Here is a 16,321-nt window from a genome sequence, read left to right on the forward strand (position 1 = left end):
CAATATCTGGGATTGAGTTAGCCAAAACACAACCGGATATTTCTCCTTTCAACAAGTCATATCCGGAAAAAGTGGTGTGGAATTCATAGGCAATGGACCGAGAAAATCCCAGTAAAAATGGTTTTGGAGAAAAGCAAATTCTTTTCATTAGGCAAGTGCATAAAATAATCATCGATACAAAAAGAAATATCAGGTGTGTTTGTCGCAGTTCCTCCAGCTCTCTCCCTAGAAAATACGAATGTGTAGAGCTGGTGTCCCCATGATGAACAAACTAGTGTTTCAACGGTACAAAATTAAATGTTCCCTGAAAAAAGCATTCAAAACAATAAAGTCCATCGATAATATCCAGAAAACACACACACAGAGGCTTTCACAATATTTCGGATTGAGTTAGCCAAAGCACAACCATATATTTCTGCTTTAATCCAGTCATATCCGGACAAAATGGTGTGGAATTCTTATGCAATGGACTGAGTAAATCAGAGTAAAAATGGTTTTGGAGAAAAGCAAAGTCTTTTCGTTAGGCAAGTGCATAAAATGTCATCGATACAAACAGAAATATCATGTTTGTTTGCCGCAGTTCCTCTAGCTTCCACCCTAGAAATTACGAAAGTGTAGCACTGGAGTCTCCATGTAGAACCAATTTGTGTTTCCCAGCACAACATTAAATGTTCCCTGATAAAAAACATTCAAAACAATAAATTCCATTGATAATATCCAGAAAACACACACACAGAGGCATTCACAATATTTCGGATTGAGTTAGCCAAAACTCAACCGGATATTTCTGGTTTCATCCAGCCATATCCGGAAAAACTGGTGTGGAATTCATAGGCAATGGACCGAGAAAATCCCAGTAAAAATGGTTTTGGAGAAAAGCAAAGTCTTTTCGTTAGGCAAGTGCATAAAATGTCATCTATACCAACAGAAATATCAGGTTTGTTTGTCGCAGTTCCTCTAGCTTTCTCCCTAGAAAATACGAATGCGTAGAGCTGATGTCTCCATGTGGAACCAACTAGTGTTTCCAAGCACAAAATTAAATGTTCCCTGGTAAAAAACATTCAAAACCATAAAGTCTGAGGATAATATCAGGAAAACACAAACACAGAGGCTGTAGCAATATCTGGGATTGAGTTAGCCAAAACACAACCAGATATTTCTCCTTTCATCCAGTCATATCCGGACAAAGTGGTGTGGAATTCGTAGGCAATGGACCGAGAAAATCCCAGTAAAAATGGTTTTGGAGAAAAGCAAATTCTTTTCGTTAGGCAAGTGCATAAAATGTCATCGATACAAAAAGAAATATCAGGTGTGTTTGTCGCAGTTCCTCCAGCTCTCTCCCTAGAAAATACGAATGTGTAGAGCTGGTGTCCCCATGATGAACAAACTAGTGTTTCAACGGTACAAAATTAAATGTTCCCTGATAAAAACATTCAAAACAATAAAGTCCATCGATAATATGCAGAAAACACACACACAGAGGCTTTCACAATATTTCGGATTGAGTTAGCCAAAACTCAACCGGATATTTCTGGTTTCATCCAGTCATATCCGGACAAAATGGTGTGGAATTCTTATGCAATGGTCCGAGAAAATCAGAGTAAAAATGGTTTTGGAGAAAAGCAAAGTCTTTTCGTTAGGCAAGTGCATAAAATGTCATCGATACAAACAGAAATATCATGTTTGTTTGCCGCAGTTCCTCTAGCTTCCTCCCTAGAAATTACGAATGTGTAGCACTGGAGTCTCCATGTAGAACCAATTTGTGTTTCCCAGCACAACATTAAATGTTCCCTGATGAAAAACATTCAAAACAATAAATTCCATTGATAATATCCAGAAAACACACACACAGAGGCATTCACAATATTTCGGATTGAGATAGCCAAAACTCAACCGGATATTTCTGGTTTCATCCAGCCATATCCGGAAAAACTGGTGTGGAATTCGCAGACAATGGACCGAGAAAATCACAGTAAAAATGGTTTTGGAGAAAAGCAAAGTCTTTTCGTTAGGCAAGTGCATAAAATGTCATCTATACAAACAGAAATATCATGTTTGTTTGTCGCAGTTCCTCTAGCTTTCCCCTAGAAAATATGAATGCGTAGAGCTGATGTCTCCATGTGGAACCAATTAGTGTTTCCAAGCACAAAATTAAATGTTCCCTGATAAAAAACATTCAAAACCATAAAGTCTGAGGATAATATCAGGAAAACACAAACACAGAGGCTGTAGCAATATCTGGGATTGAGTTAGCCAAAACACAACCGGATATTTCTCCTTTCAACAAGTCATATCTGGACAAAGTGGTGTGGAATTCGTAGGCAGTGGACCGAGAAAATCCCAGTAAAAATGGTTTTGGAGAAAAGCAAATTCTTTTCGTTAGGCAAGTGCATAAAATGTCATCGATACAAAAAGAAATATCAGGTGTGTTTGTCGCAGTTCCTCCAGCTCTCTCCCTAGAAAATGAATGTGTAGAGCTGGTGTCCCCATGATGAACAAACTAGTGTTTCAACGGTACAAAATTAAATGTTCCCTGATAAAAACATTCAAAACAATAAAGTCCATCGATAATATCCAGAAAACACACACACAGAGGCTTTCACTATATTTCGGATTGAGTTAGCCAACGCACAACCGGATATTTCTGGTTTCATCCAGTCATATCCGGACAAAATGGTGTGGAATTCTTATGCAATGGACTGAGAAAATCAGAGTAAAAATGGTTTTGGAGAAAAGCAAAGTCTTTTCGTTAGGCAAGTGCATAAAATGTCATCTATACTAACAGAAATATCATGTTTGTTTGTCGCAGTTCCTCTAGCTGTCTCCCTCGAAAATACGAATGCGTAGAGCTGATGTCTCCATGTGAAACCAACTAGTGTTTCCAAGCACAAAATTAAATGTTCCCTGATAAAAAACATTCAAAACCATAAAGTCTGAGGATAATATCAGGAAAACACAAACACAGAGGCTGTAGCAATATCTGGGATTGAGTTAGCCAAAACACAACCGGATATTTCTCCTTTCAACAAGTCATATCCGGACAAAGTGGTGTGGAATTCGTAGGCAATGGACCTAGAAAATCACAGTAAAAATGGTTTTGGAAAAAACCAAAGTCTTTTCGTTAGGCAAGTGCATAAAATTTCATTGATACAAAAAGAAATATCAGGTTTGTTTGTCGCAGTTCCTCTAGCTTTCTCCCTAGAAAATACGAATGTGTAGAACTGGTGTCCCCATGATGAACAAACTAGTGTTTCAACGGTACAAAATTAAATGTTCCCTGAAAAAAGCATTCAAAACAATAAAGTCCATCGATAATATGCAGAAAACACACACACAGAGGCTTTCACAATATTTCGGATTGAGTTAGCCAAAGCACAACCATATATTTCTGGTTTCATCCAGTCATATCCGGACAAAATGGTGTGGAATTCTTATGCAATGGACTGAGTAAATCAGAGTAAAAATGGTTTTGGAGAAAAGCAAAGTCTTTTCGTTAGGCAAGTGCATAAAATGTCATCGATACAAACAGAAATATCATGTTTGTTTGCCGCAGTTCCTCTAGCTTCCTCCCTAGAAATTACGAAAGTGTAGCACTGGAGTCTCCATGTAGAACCAATTTGTGTTTCCCAGCACAACATTAAATGTTCCCTGATAAAAAACATTCAAAACAATAAATTCCATTGATAATATCCAGAAAACACACACACAGAGGCATTCACAATATTTCGGATTGAGTTAGCCAAAACTCAACCGGATATTTCTGGTTTCATCCAGCCATATCCGGAAAAACTGGTGTGGAATTCATAGGCAATGGACCGAGAAAATCACAGTAAAAATGGTTTTGGAGAAAAGCAAAGTCTTTTCGTTAGGCAAGTGCATAAACTGTCATCTATACAAACAGAAATATCAGGTTTGTTTGTCGCAGTTCCTCTAGCTTTCTCCCTAGAAAATACGAATGCGTAGAGCTGATGTCTCCATGTGGAACCAATTAGTGTTTCCAAGCACAAAATTAAATGTTCCCTGATAAGAAACATTCAAAACCATAAAGTCTGAGGATAATATCAGGAAAACACAAACACAGAGGTTCTAGCAATATCTGGGATTGAGTTAGCCAAAACACAACCGGATATTTCTGGTTTCATCCAGTCATATCCGGACAAAATGGTGTGGAATTCTTATGCAATGGACTGAGAAAATAAGATTAAAAATGGTTTTGGAGGAAAGCAAAGTCTTTTCGTTAGGCAACTGCATAAAATGTCATCGATACAAACAGAAATATCATGTTTGTTTGTCGCAGTTCCTCTAGGTTTCTCCCTAGAAAATACGAATGCGTAGAGCTGATGTCTCCATGTGGAACCAACTAGTGTTTCCAAGCACAAAATTAAATGTTCCCTGATAAAAAACATTCAAAACCATAAAGTCTGAGGATAATATCAGGAAAACACAAACACAGAGGCTGTAGCAATATCTGGGATTGAGTTAGCCAAAACACAACCGGATATTTCTCCTTTCATCCAGTCATATCCGGACAAAGTGGTGTGGAATTCGTAGGCAATGGACCGAGAAAATCCCAGTAAAAATGGTTTTGGAGAAAAGCAAATTCTTTTCGTTAGGCAAGTGCATAAAATAATCATCGATACAAAAAGAAATATCAGGTGTGTTTGTCGCAGTTCCTCCAGCTCTCTCCCTAGAAAATACGAATGTGTAGAGCTGGTGTCCCCATGATGAACAAACTAGTGTTTCAACGGTACAAAATTAAATGTTCCCTGAAAAAAGCATTCAAAACAATAAAGTCCATCGATAATATCCAGAAAACACACACACAGAGGCTTTCACAATATTTCGGATTGAGTTAGCCAAAGCACAACCATATATTTCTGCTTTCATCCAGTCATATCCGGACAAAATGGTGTGGAATTCTTATGCAATGGACTGAGTAAATCAGAGTAAAAATGGTTTTGGAGAAAAGCAAAGTCTTTTCGTTAGGCAAGTGCATAAAATGTCATCGATACAAACAGAAATATCATGTTTGTTTGCCGCAGTTCCTCTAGCTTCCTCCCTAGAAATTACGAAAGTGTAGCACTGGAGTCTCCATGTAGAACCAATTGGTGTTTCCCAGCACAACATTAAATGTTCCCTGATAAAAAACATTCAAAACAATAAATTCCATTGATAATATCCAGAAAACACACACACAGAGGCATTCACAATATTTCGGATTGAGTTAGCCAAAACTCAACCGGATATTTCTGGTTTCATCCAGCCATATCCGGAAAAACTGGTGTGGAATTCATAGGCAATGGACCGAGAAAATCCCAGTAAAAATGGTTTTGGAGAAAAGCAAAGTCTTTTCGTTAGGCAAGTGCATAAAATGTCATCTATACCAACAGAAATATCAGGTTTGTTTGTCGCAGTTCCTCTAGCTTTCTCCCTAGAAAATACGAATGCGTAGAGCTGATGTCTCCATGTGAAACCAACTAGTGTTTCCAAGCACAAAATTAAATGTTCCCTGATAAAAAACATTCAAAACCATAAAGTCTGAGGATAATATCAGGAAAACACAAACACAGAGGCTGTAGCAATATCTGGGATTGAGTTAGCCAAAACACAACCAGATATTTCTCCTTTCATCCAGTCATATCCGGACAAAGTGGTGTGGAATTCGTAGGCAATGGACCGAGAAAATCCCAGTAAAAATGGTTTTGGAGAAAAGCAAATTCTTTTCGTTAGGCAAGTGCATAAAATGTCATCGATACAAAAAGAAATATCAGGTGTGTTTGTCGCAGTTCCTCCAGCTCTCTCCCTAGAAAATACGAATGTGTAGAGCTGGTGTCCCCATGATGAACAAACTAGTGTTTCAACGGTACAAAATTAAATGTTCCCTGATAAAAACATTCAAAACAATAAAGTCCATCGATAATATGCAGAAAACACACACACAGAGGCTTTCACAATATTTCGGATTGAGTTAGCCAAAACTCAACCGGATATTTCTGGTTTCATCCAGTCATATCCGGACAAAATGGTGTGGAATTCTTATGCAATGGTCCGAGAAAATCAGAGTAAAAATGGTTTTGGAGAAAAGCAAAGTCTTTTCGTTAGGCAAGTGCATAAAATGTCATCGATACAAACAGAAATATCATGTTTGTTTGCCGCAGTTCCTCTAGCTTCCTCCCTAGAAATTACGAATGTGTAGCACTGGAGTCTCCATGTAGAACCAATTTGTGTTTCCCAGCACAACATTAAATGTTCCCTGATGAAAAACATTCAAAACAATAAATTCCATTGATAATATCCAGAAAACACACACACAGAGGCATTCACAATATTTCGGATTGAGATAGCCAAAACTCAACCGGATATTTCTGGTTTCATCCAGCCATATCCGGAAAAACTGGTGTGGAATTCGCAGACAATGGACCGAGAAAATCACAGTAAAAATGGTTTTGGAGAAAAGCAAAGTCTTTTCGTTAGGCAAGTGCATAAAATGTCATCTATACAAACAGAAATATCATGTTTGTTTGTCGCAGTTCCTCTAGCTTTCCCCTAGAAAATACGAATGCGTAGAGCTGATGTCTCCATGTGGAACCAATTAGTGTTTCCAAGCACAAAATTAAATGTTCCCTGATAAAAAACATTCAAAACCATAAAGTCTGAGGATAATATCAGGAAAACACAAACACAGAGGCTGTAGCAATATCTGGGATTGAGTTAGCCAAAACACAACCGGATATTTCTCCTTTCAACAAGTCATATCCGGACAAAGTGGTGTGGAATTCGTAGGCAGTGGACCGAGAAAATCCCAGTAAAAATGGTTTTGGAGAAAAGCAAATTCTTTTCGTTAGGCAAGTGCATAAAATGTCATCGATACAAAAAGAAATATCAGGTGTGTTTGTCGCAGTTCCTCCAGCTCTCTCCCTAGAAAATGAATGTGTAGAGCTGGTGTCCCCATGATGAACAAACTAGTGTTTCAACGGTACAAAATTAAATGTTCCCTGATAAAAACTTTAAAAACAATAAAGTCCATCGATAATTTCCAGAAAACACACACACAGAGGCTTTCACAATATTTGGGATTCAGTTAGCCAAAGCACAACCGGATATTTCTGGTTTCATCCAGTCATATCCGGCCAAAATGCTGTGGAATTCTTATGCAATGGACTGAGAAAATCAGAGTAAAAATGGTTTTGGAGAAAAGCAAAGTCTTTTCGTTAGGCAAGTGCATAAAATGTCATCGATACAAACAGAAATATCATGTTTGTTTGCCGCAGTTCCTCTAGCTTCCTCCCTAGAAATTACGAATGTGTAGCACTGGAGTCTCCATGTAGAACCAATTTGTGTTTCCCAGCACAACATTAAATGTTCCCTGATAAAAAACATTCAAAACAATAAATTCCATTGATAATATCCAGAAAACACAAACACAGAGGCATTCACAATATTTCGGATGGAGTTAGCCAAAACACAACCGGATATTTCTGGTTTCATCCTGCCATATCCGGAAAAACTGGTGTGGAATTCGTAGACAATGGACCGAGAAAATCCCAGTAACAATGGTTTTGGAGAAAAGCAAAGTCTTTTCGTTCGGCAAGTGCATAAAATGTCATCTATACAAACACAAATATCATGTTTGTTTGCCGCAGTTCCTATAGCTCCTCCCTAGAAATTACGAATGTGTAGCATTGGAGTCTCCATGTAGGACCAATTTGTGTTTCCCAGCACAACATTAAATGTTCCCTGATAAAAAAACATTCAAAACAATAAATTCCATTGATAATATCTAGAAAACTCACACACAGAGGCATTCACAATATTTCGGATTGAGTTAGCCAAAACACAACCGGGTATTTCTGGTTTCATCCAGCCATATCCGGAAAAACTGGTGTGGAATTCATAGGCAATGGACCGAGAAAATCACAGTAAAAATGGTTTTGGAGGAAAGCAAAGTCTTTTCGTTAGGCAAGTGCATACAATGTCATCGATACAAACAGAAATATCATGTTTGTTTGTCGCAGTTCCTCTAGCTTTCTCCCTAGAAAATACGAATGCGTAGAGCTGATGTCTCCATGTGGAACCAACTAGTGTTTCCAAGCACAAAATTAAATGTTCCCTGGTAAAAAACATTCAAAACCATAAAGTCTGAGGATAATATCAGGAAAACACAAACACAGAGGCTGTAGCAATATCTGGGATTGAGTTAGCCAAAACACAACCGGATATTTCTCCTTTCATCCAGTCATATCCGGACAAAGTGGTGTGGAATTCGTAGGCAATGGACCGAGAAAACCCCAGTAAAAATGGTTTTGGAGAAAAGCAAATTCTTTTCGTTAGGCAAGTGCAGAAAATGTCATCGATATAAACAGAAATATCAGGTTTGTTTGTCGCAGTTCCTCCAGCTGTCTCCCTAGAAAATACGAATGTGTAGAGCTGGTGTCCCCATGATGAACAAACTAGTGTTTCAACGGTACAAAATTAAATGTTCCCTGATAAAAACATTCAAAACAATAAAGTCCATCGATAATATCCAGAAAACACACACACAGAGGCTTTCACAATATTTCGGATTGAGTTAGCCAAAGCACAACCGGATATTTCTGGTTTCATCCAGTCATATCCGGACAAAATGGTGTGGAATTCTTATGCAATGGACTGAGAAAATCAGAGTAAACATGGTTTTGGAGAAAAGCAAATTCTTTTCGTTAGGCAAGTGCATAAAATATCATCTATACTAACAGAAATTTCATGTTTGTTTGTCGCAGTTCCTCTAGCTTTCTGCCTCGAAAATACGAATGCGTAGAGCTGATGTCTCCATGTGAAACCAACTAGTGTTTCCAAGCACAAAATTAAATGTTCCCTGATAAAAAACATTCAAAACAATAAATTCCATTGATAATATCCAGAAAACACACACACAGAGGCATTCACAATATTTCGGATTGAGTTAGCCAAAACTCAACCGGATATTTCTGGTTTCATCCAGCCATATCCGGAAAAACTGGTGTGGAATTCGTAGGCAATGGACCGAGAAAATTCCAGTAAAAATGGTTTTGGAGAAAAGCAAAGTCTTTTCGTTCGGCAAGTGCATAAAATGACATCTATACCTACAGAAATATCATGTTTGTTTGTCGCAGTTCCTCTAGCTTTCTCCCTAGAAAATACGAATGCTTAGAGCTGATGTCTCCATGTGGAACCAATTAGTGTTTCCAAGAACAAAATTAAATGTTCCCTGATAAAAAAACATTCAAAACCATAAAGTCTGAGGATAATATCAGGAAAACACAAACACAGAGGCTGTAGCAATATCTGGGATTGAGTTAGCCAAAACACAACCGGATATTTCTCCTTTCATCCAGTCATATCCGGACAAAGTGGTGTGGAATTCTTAGGCAATGGACCGAGAAAATCCCAGTAAAAATGGTTTTGGAGAAAAGCAAATTCTTTTCGTTAGGCAAGTGCATAAAATGTCATCGATACAAAAAGAAATATCAGGTTTGTTTGTCACAGTTCCTCTAGCTCTCTCCCTAGAAAATACGAATGTGTAGAGCTGGTGTCCCCATGATGAACAAACTAGTGTTTCAACGGTACAAAATTAAATGTTCCCTGATAAAAACATTCAAAACAATAATGTCCATCGATAATATCCAGAAAACACACACACAGAGGCTTTCAAAATATTTCGGATTGAGTTAGCCAAAGCACAACCGGATATTTCTGGTTTCATCCAGTCATATCCGGACAAAATGGTGTGGAATTCTTATGCAATGGACTGAGAAAATCAGAGTAACAATGGTTTTGGAGAAAAGCAAAGTCTTTTCGTTAGGCAAGTGCATAAAATGTCATCGATACAAACAGAAATATCATGTTTGTTTGCCGCAGTTCCTCTAGCTTCCTCCCTAGAAATTACGAATGTGTAGAGCTGGTGTCCCCATGATGAACAAACTAGTGTTTCAACGGTACAAAATTAAATGTTCCCTGATAAAAACATTCAATACAATAAAGTCCATCGATAATATCCAGAAAACACACACACAGAGGGTTTCACAATATTTCGGATTGAGTTAGCCAAAGCACAACCGGATATTTCTGGTTTCATCCAGCCATATCCGGAAAAACTGGTGTGGAATTCGTAGGCAATGGACCGAGAAAATCCCAGTAAAAATGGTTTTGGAGAAAAGCAAAGTCTTTTCATTAGGCAAGTGCATAAAATGTCATCGATACAAACAGAAATATGTTTGTTAGCCGCAGTTCCTCTAGCTTCCTCCCTAGAAATTACGAATGTGTAGCACTGGAGTCTCCATGTAGAACCAATTTGTGTTTCCCAGCACAACATTAAATGTTCCCTGATAAAAAACATTCAAAACAATAAATTCCATTGATAATATCCAGAATACACACACACAGAGGCATTCAAAATATTTCGGATTGAGTTAGCCAAAACTCAACCGGATATTTCTGGTTTCATCCAGCCATATCCGGAAAAACTGGTGTGGAATTCGTAGGCAATGGACCGAGAAAATCCCAGTAAAAATGATTTTGGAGAAAAGCAAAGTCTTTTCGTTAGGCAAGTGCATAAAATGTCATCTATACAAACAGAAATATCATGTTTGTTTGTCGCAGTTCCTCTAGCTTTCTCCCTAGAAAATACGAATGCGTAGAGCTGATGTCTCCATGTGGAACCAACTAGTGTTTCCAAGCACAAAATTAAATGTTCCCTGATAAAAAACATTCAAAACCATAAAGTCTGAGGATAATATCAGGAAAACACAAACACAGAGGCTGTAGCAATATCTGGGATTGAGTTAGCCAAAGCACAACCGGATATTTCTCCTTTCATCCAGTCATATCCAGACAAAGTTGTGTGGAATTCGTAGGCAATGGACCGAGAAAATCCCAGTAAAATTGGTTTTGGAGAAAAGTAAAGTCTTTTCATTAGGCAAGTGCATAAAATGTCATCGATACAAAAAGAAATATCAGGTTTGTTTGTCGCAGTTCCTCCAGCTCTCTCCCTAGAAAATACGAATGTGTAGAACTGGTGTCCCCATGATGAACAAACTAGTGTTTCAACGGTACAAAATTAAATGTTCCCTGATAAAAACATTCAAAACAATAAAGTCCATCGATAATATCCAGAAAACACACACATAGAGGCTTTCACAATATTTCGGATTGAGTTAGCCAAAGCACAACTGGATATTTCTGGTTTCATCCAGTCTTATCCGGACAAAATGGTGTGGAATTCTTATGCAATGGACTGAGAAAATCAGAGTAAAAATGGTTTTGGAGAAAAGCAAAGTCTTTTCGTTAGGCAAGTGTATAAAATGTCATCGATACAAACAGAAATATCATGTTTGTTTGCCGCAGTTCCTCTAGCTTCCTCCCTAGAAATTACGAATGTGTAGCACTGGAGTCTCCATGTAGAACCAATTTGTGTTTCCCAGCACAAAATTAAATGTTCCCTGATAAAAAACATTCAAAACAATAAAGTCCATCGATAATTTCCAGAAAACACACACACAGAGGCTTTCACAATATTTCGGATTGAGTTAGCCAAAGCACAACCGGATATTTCTGGTTTCATCCAGTCATATCCGGACAAAATGGTGTGGAATTCTTATGCAATGGACTGAGAAAATCCCAGTAAAAATGGTTTTGGAGAAAAGCAAAGTCTTTTCGTTAGGCAAGTGCATAAAATGTCATCTATACAAACAGAAATATCATGTTTGTTTGTCGCAGTTCCTCTAGCTTTCTCCCTAGAAAATACGAATGCATAGAGCTGATGTCTCCATGTGGAACCAATTAGTGTTTCCAAGCACAAAATTAAATGTTCCCTGATAAAAAACATTCAAAACAATAAATTCCATTGATAATATCCAGAAAACACACACACAGAGGCATTCACAATATTTCGGATTGAGTTAGCCAAAACTCAACCGGATATTTCTGGTTTCATGCAGCCATATCCGGAAAAACTGGTGTGGAATTCGTAGGCAATGGACCGAGAAAATCACAGTAAAAATGGTTTTGGAGAAAAGCAAAGTCTTTTCGTTAGGCAAGTGCATAAAATGTTATCTATACAAACAGAAATATCATGTTTGTTTGCCGCAGTTCCTCTAGCTTTCTCCCTAGAAAATACGAATGCGTAGAGCTGATGTCTCCATGTGGAACCAACTAGTGTTTCCAAGCACAAAATTAAATGTTCCCTGATAAAAAACATTCAAAACCATAAAGTCTGAGGATAATATCAGGAAAACACAAACACAGAGGCTGTAGCAATATCTGGGATTGAGTTAGCCAAAACACAACCGGATATTTCTCCTTTCATCCAGTCATATCCGGACAAAGTGGTGTGGAATTCGTAGGCAATGGACTGAGAAAATCCCAGTAAAAATGGTTTTGGAGAAAAGCAAATTCTTTTCGTTAGGCAAGTGCATAAAATGTCATCGATACAAAATGAAATATCAGGTTTCTTTGTCACAGTTCCTCTAGCTCTCTCCCTAGAAAATACGAATGTGTAGAGCAGGTGTCCCCATGATGAACAAACTAGTGTTTCAACGGTACAAAATTAAATGTTCCCTGATAAAAACATTCAAAACAATAAAGTCCATCGATAATTTCCAGAAAACACACACACAGATGCTTTCACAATATTTCGGATTGAGTTAGCCAAAGCACAACCGGATATTTCTGGTTTCATCCAGTCATATCCGGACAAAATGGTGTGGAATTCTTATGCAATGGACCGAGAAAATCCCAGTAAAAATGGTTTTGGAGAAAAGCAAAGTCTTTTCGTTAGGCAAGTGCATAAAATGTCATTGATACAAACAGAAATATCATGTTTGTTTGCTGCAGTTCCTCTAGCTTCCTCCCGAGAAATTACGAATGTGTAGCATTGGAGTCTCCATTTGGAACCAATTTGTGTTTCCCAGCACAACATTAAATGTTCCCTGATAAAAAACATTCAAAACAATAAATTCCATTGATAATATCCAGAAAACACACACACAGTGGCATTCACAATATTTCGGATTGAGTTAGCCAAAACTCAACCGGATATTTCTGGTTTCATGCAGCCATATCCGGAAAAACTGGTGTGGAATTCGTAGGCAATGGACCGAGAAAATCACAGTAAAAATGGTTTTGGAGAAAAGCAAAGTCTTTTCGTTAGGCAAGTGCATAAAATGTCATCTATACAAACAGAAATATCATGTTTGTCGCAGTTCCTCTAGCTTTCTCCCTAGAAAATACGAATCCATAGCGCTGATGTCTCCAGGTGGAACCAATTAGTGTTTCCAAGCACAAAATTAAATGTTCCCTGATAAAAAACATTCAAACCATAAAGTCTGAGGATAATATCCAGAAAACACACACACAGAGGCATTCACAATATTTCGGATTGAGTTAGCCAAAACTCAACCGGATATTTCTGGTTTCATCCAGCCATATCCGGAAAAACTGGTGTGGAATTCGTAGGCAATGGACCGAGAAAATCAGAGTAAAAATGGTTTTGGAGAAAAGCAAAGTCTTTTCGTTAGGCAAGTGCATAAAATGTCATCGATACAAAAAGAAATATCATGTTTGTTTGTCGCAGTTCCTCCAGCTCTCTCCCTAGAAAATACGAATGTGTAGAACTGGTGTCCCCATGATGAACAAACTAGTGTTTCAACGGTACAAAATTAAATGTTCCCTGATAAAAACATTCAAAACAATAAAGTCCATCGATAATATCCAGAAAACACACACATAGAGGCTTTCACAATATTTCGGATTGAGTTAGCCAAAGCACAACCGGATATTTCTGGTTTCATCCAGTCTTATCCGGACAAAATGGTGTGGAATTCTTATGCAATGGACTGAGAAAATCAGAGTAAAAATGGTTTTGGAGAAAAGCAAAGTCTTTTCGTTTGGCAAGTGCATAAAATGTCATTGATACAAACAGAAATATCATGTTTGTTTGCCGCAGTTCCTCTAGCTTCCTCCCTAGAAATTACGAATGTGTAGCACTGGAGTCTCCATGTGGAACCAATTTGTGTTTCCCAGCACAACATTAAATGTTCCCTGATAAAAAACATTCAAAACCATAAAGTCTGAGGATAATATCCAGAAAACACACACACAGATGCTTTCACAATATTTCGGATTGAGTTAGCCAAAACTCAACCGGATATTTCTGGTTTCATCCAGCCATATCCGGAAAAACTGGTGTGGAATTCGTAGGCAATGGACCGAGAAAATCCCAGTAAAAATGGTTTTGGAGAAAAGCAAATTCTTTTCGTTAGGCAAGTTTATAAAATGTCATTGATACAAAAAGAAATATCACGTTTGTTTGTCGCAGTTCCTCCAGCTCTCTCCCTAGAAAATACGAATGTGTAGAGCTGGTGTCCCCATGATGAACAAACTAGTGTTTCAACGGTACAAAATTAAATGTTCCCTGATAAAAACATTCAAAACAATAAAGTCCATCGATAATATCCAGAAAACACACACACAGAGGCTTTCACAATATTTCGGATTGAGTTAGCCAAAGAACAACCGGATATTTCTGGTTTCATCCAGTCATATCCAGACAAAATGGTGTGGAATTCGAAGGCAATGTACTGAGAAAATCAGAGTAAAAATGGTTTTGGAGAAAAGCAAAGTCTTTTCGTTAGGCAAGTGCATAAAATGTCATCGATACAAACAGAAATATCATGTTTGTTTGCCGCAGTTCCTCTAGCTTCCTCCCTAGAAATTACGAATGTGTAGCACTGGAGTCTCCATGTAGAACCAATTTGTGTTTCCCAGCACAACATTAAATGTTCCCTGATAAAAAACATTCAAAACAATAAATTGCATTGATAATATCCAGAAAACACACACACAGAGGCATTCACAATATTTCGGATAGAGTTAGCCAGAACTCAACCGGATATTTCTGGTTTCATCCAGTCATATCCGGACAAAATGGTGTGGAATTCTTATGCAATGGACTGAGAAAATCCCAGTAAAAATGGTTTTGGAGAAAAGCAAAGTCTTTTCGTTAGGCAAGTGCATAAAATGTCATCTATACAAACAGAAATATCATGTTTGTTTGTCGCAGTTCCTCTAGATTTCTCCCTAGAAAATACGAATGCATAGAGCTGATGTCTCCATGTGGAACCAATTAGTGTTTCCAAGCACAAAATTAAATGTTCCCTGATAAAAAACATTCAAAACCATAAAGTCTGAGGATAATATCCAGAAAACACACACACAGATGCTTTCACAATATTTCGGATTGAGTTAGCCAAAGCACAACCGGATATTTCTGGTTTCATGCAGCCATATCCGGAAAATCTGGTGTGGAATTCGTAGGCAATGGACCGAGAAAATCCCAGTAAAAATGGTTTTGGAGAAAAGCAAAGTCTTTTCGTTAGGCAAGTGCATAAAATGTCATCTATACAAACAGAAATATCATGTTTGTTTGCCGCAGTTCCTCAATAGCTTCCTCCCTAGAAATTACGAATGTGTAGCACTGGAGTCTCCATGTAGAACCAATTTGTGTTTCCCAGCACAACATTAAATGTTCCCTGATAAAAAAAATTCAAAACTATAAATTTCATTGATAATATCCAGAAAACACAAACACAGAGGCATTCACAATATTTCGGATTGAGTTAGCCAAAACTCAACCGGATATTTCTGGTTTCATCCAGCCATATCCGGAAAAACTGGTGTGGAATTCGTAGGCAATGGACCGAGAAAATCCCAGTAAAAATGGTTTTGGAGAAAAGCAAATTCTTTTCGTTAGGCAAGTTTATAAAATGTCATTGATACAAAAAGAAATATCACGTTTGTTTTTCGCAGTTCCTCCATCTCTCTCCCTACAAAATACGAATGTGTAGAGCTGGTGTCCCCATGATGAACAAACTAGTGTTTCAACGGTACAAAATTAAATGTTCCCTGATAAAAACATTCAATACAATAAAGTCCATCGATAATATCCAGAAAACACACACACAGAGGCTTTCACAATATTTCGGATTGAGTTAGCCAAAGAACAACCGGATATTTCTGGTTTCATCCAGTCATATCCAGACAAAATGGTGTGGAATTCGAAGGCAATGTACTGAGAAAATCAGAGTAAAAATGGTTTTGGAGAAAAGCAAAGTCTTTTCGTTAGGCAAGTGCATAAAATGTCATCGATACAAACAGAAATATCATGTTTGTTTGCCGCAGTTCCTCTAGCTTCCTCCCTAGAAATTACGAATGTGTAGCACTGGAGTCTCCATGTAGAACCAATTTGTGTTTCCCAGCACAACATTAAATGTTCCCTGATAAAAAACATTCAAAACAATAAATTGCA

Source organism: Lepus europaeus, chromosome 6 (assembly GCF_033115175.1).
Source record: "Lepus europaeus isolate LE1 chromosome 6, mLepTim1.pri, whole genome shotgun sequence".
Lineage (NCBI taxonomy): Eukaryota > Metazoa > Chordata > Mammalia > Lagomorpha > Leporidae > Lepus > Lepus europaeus.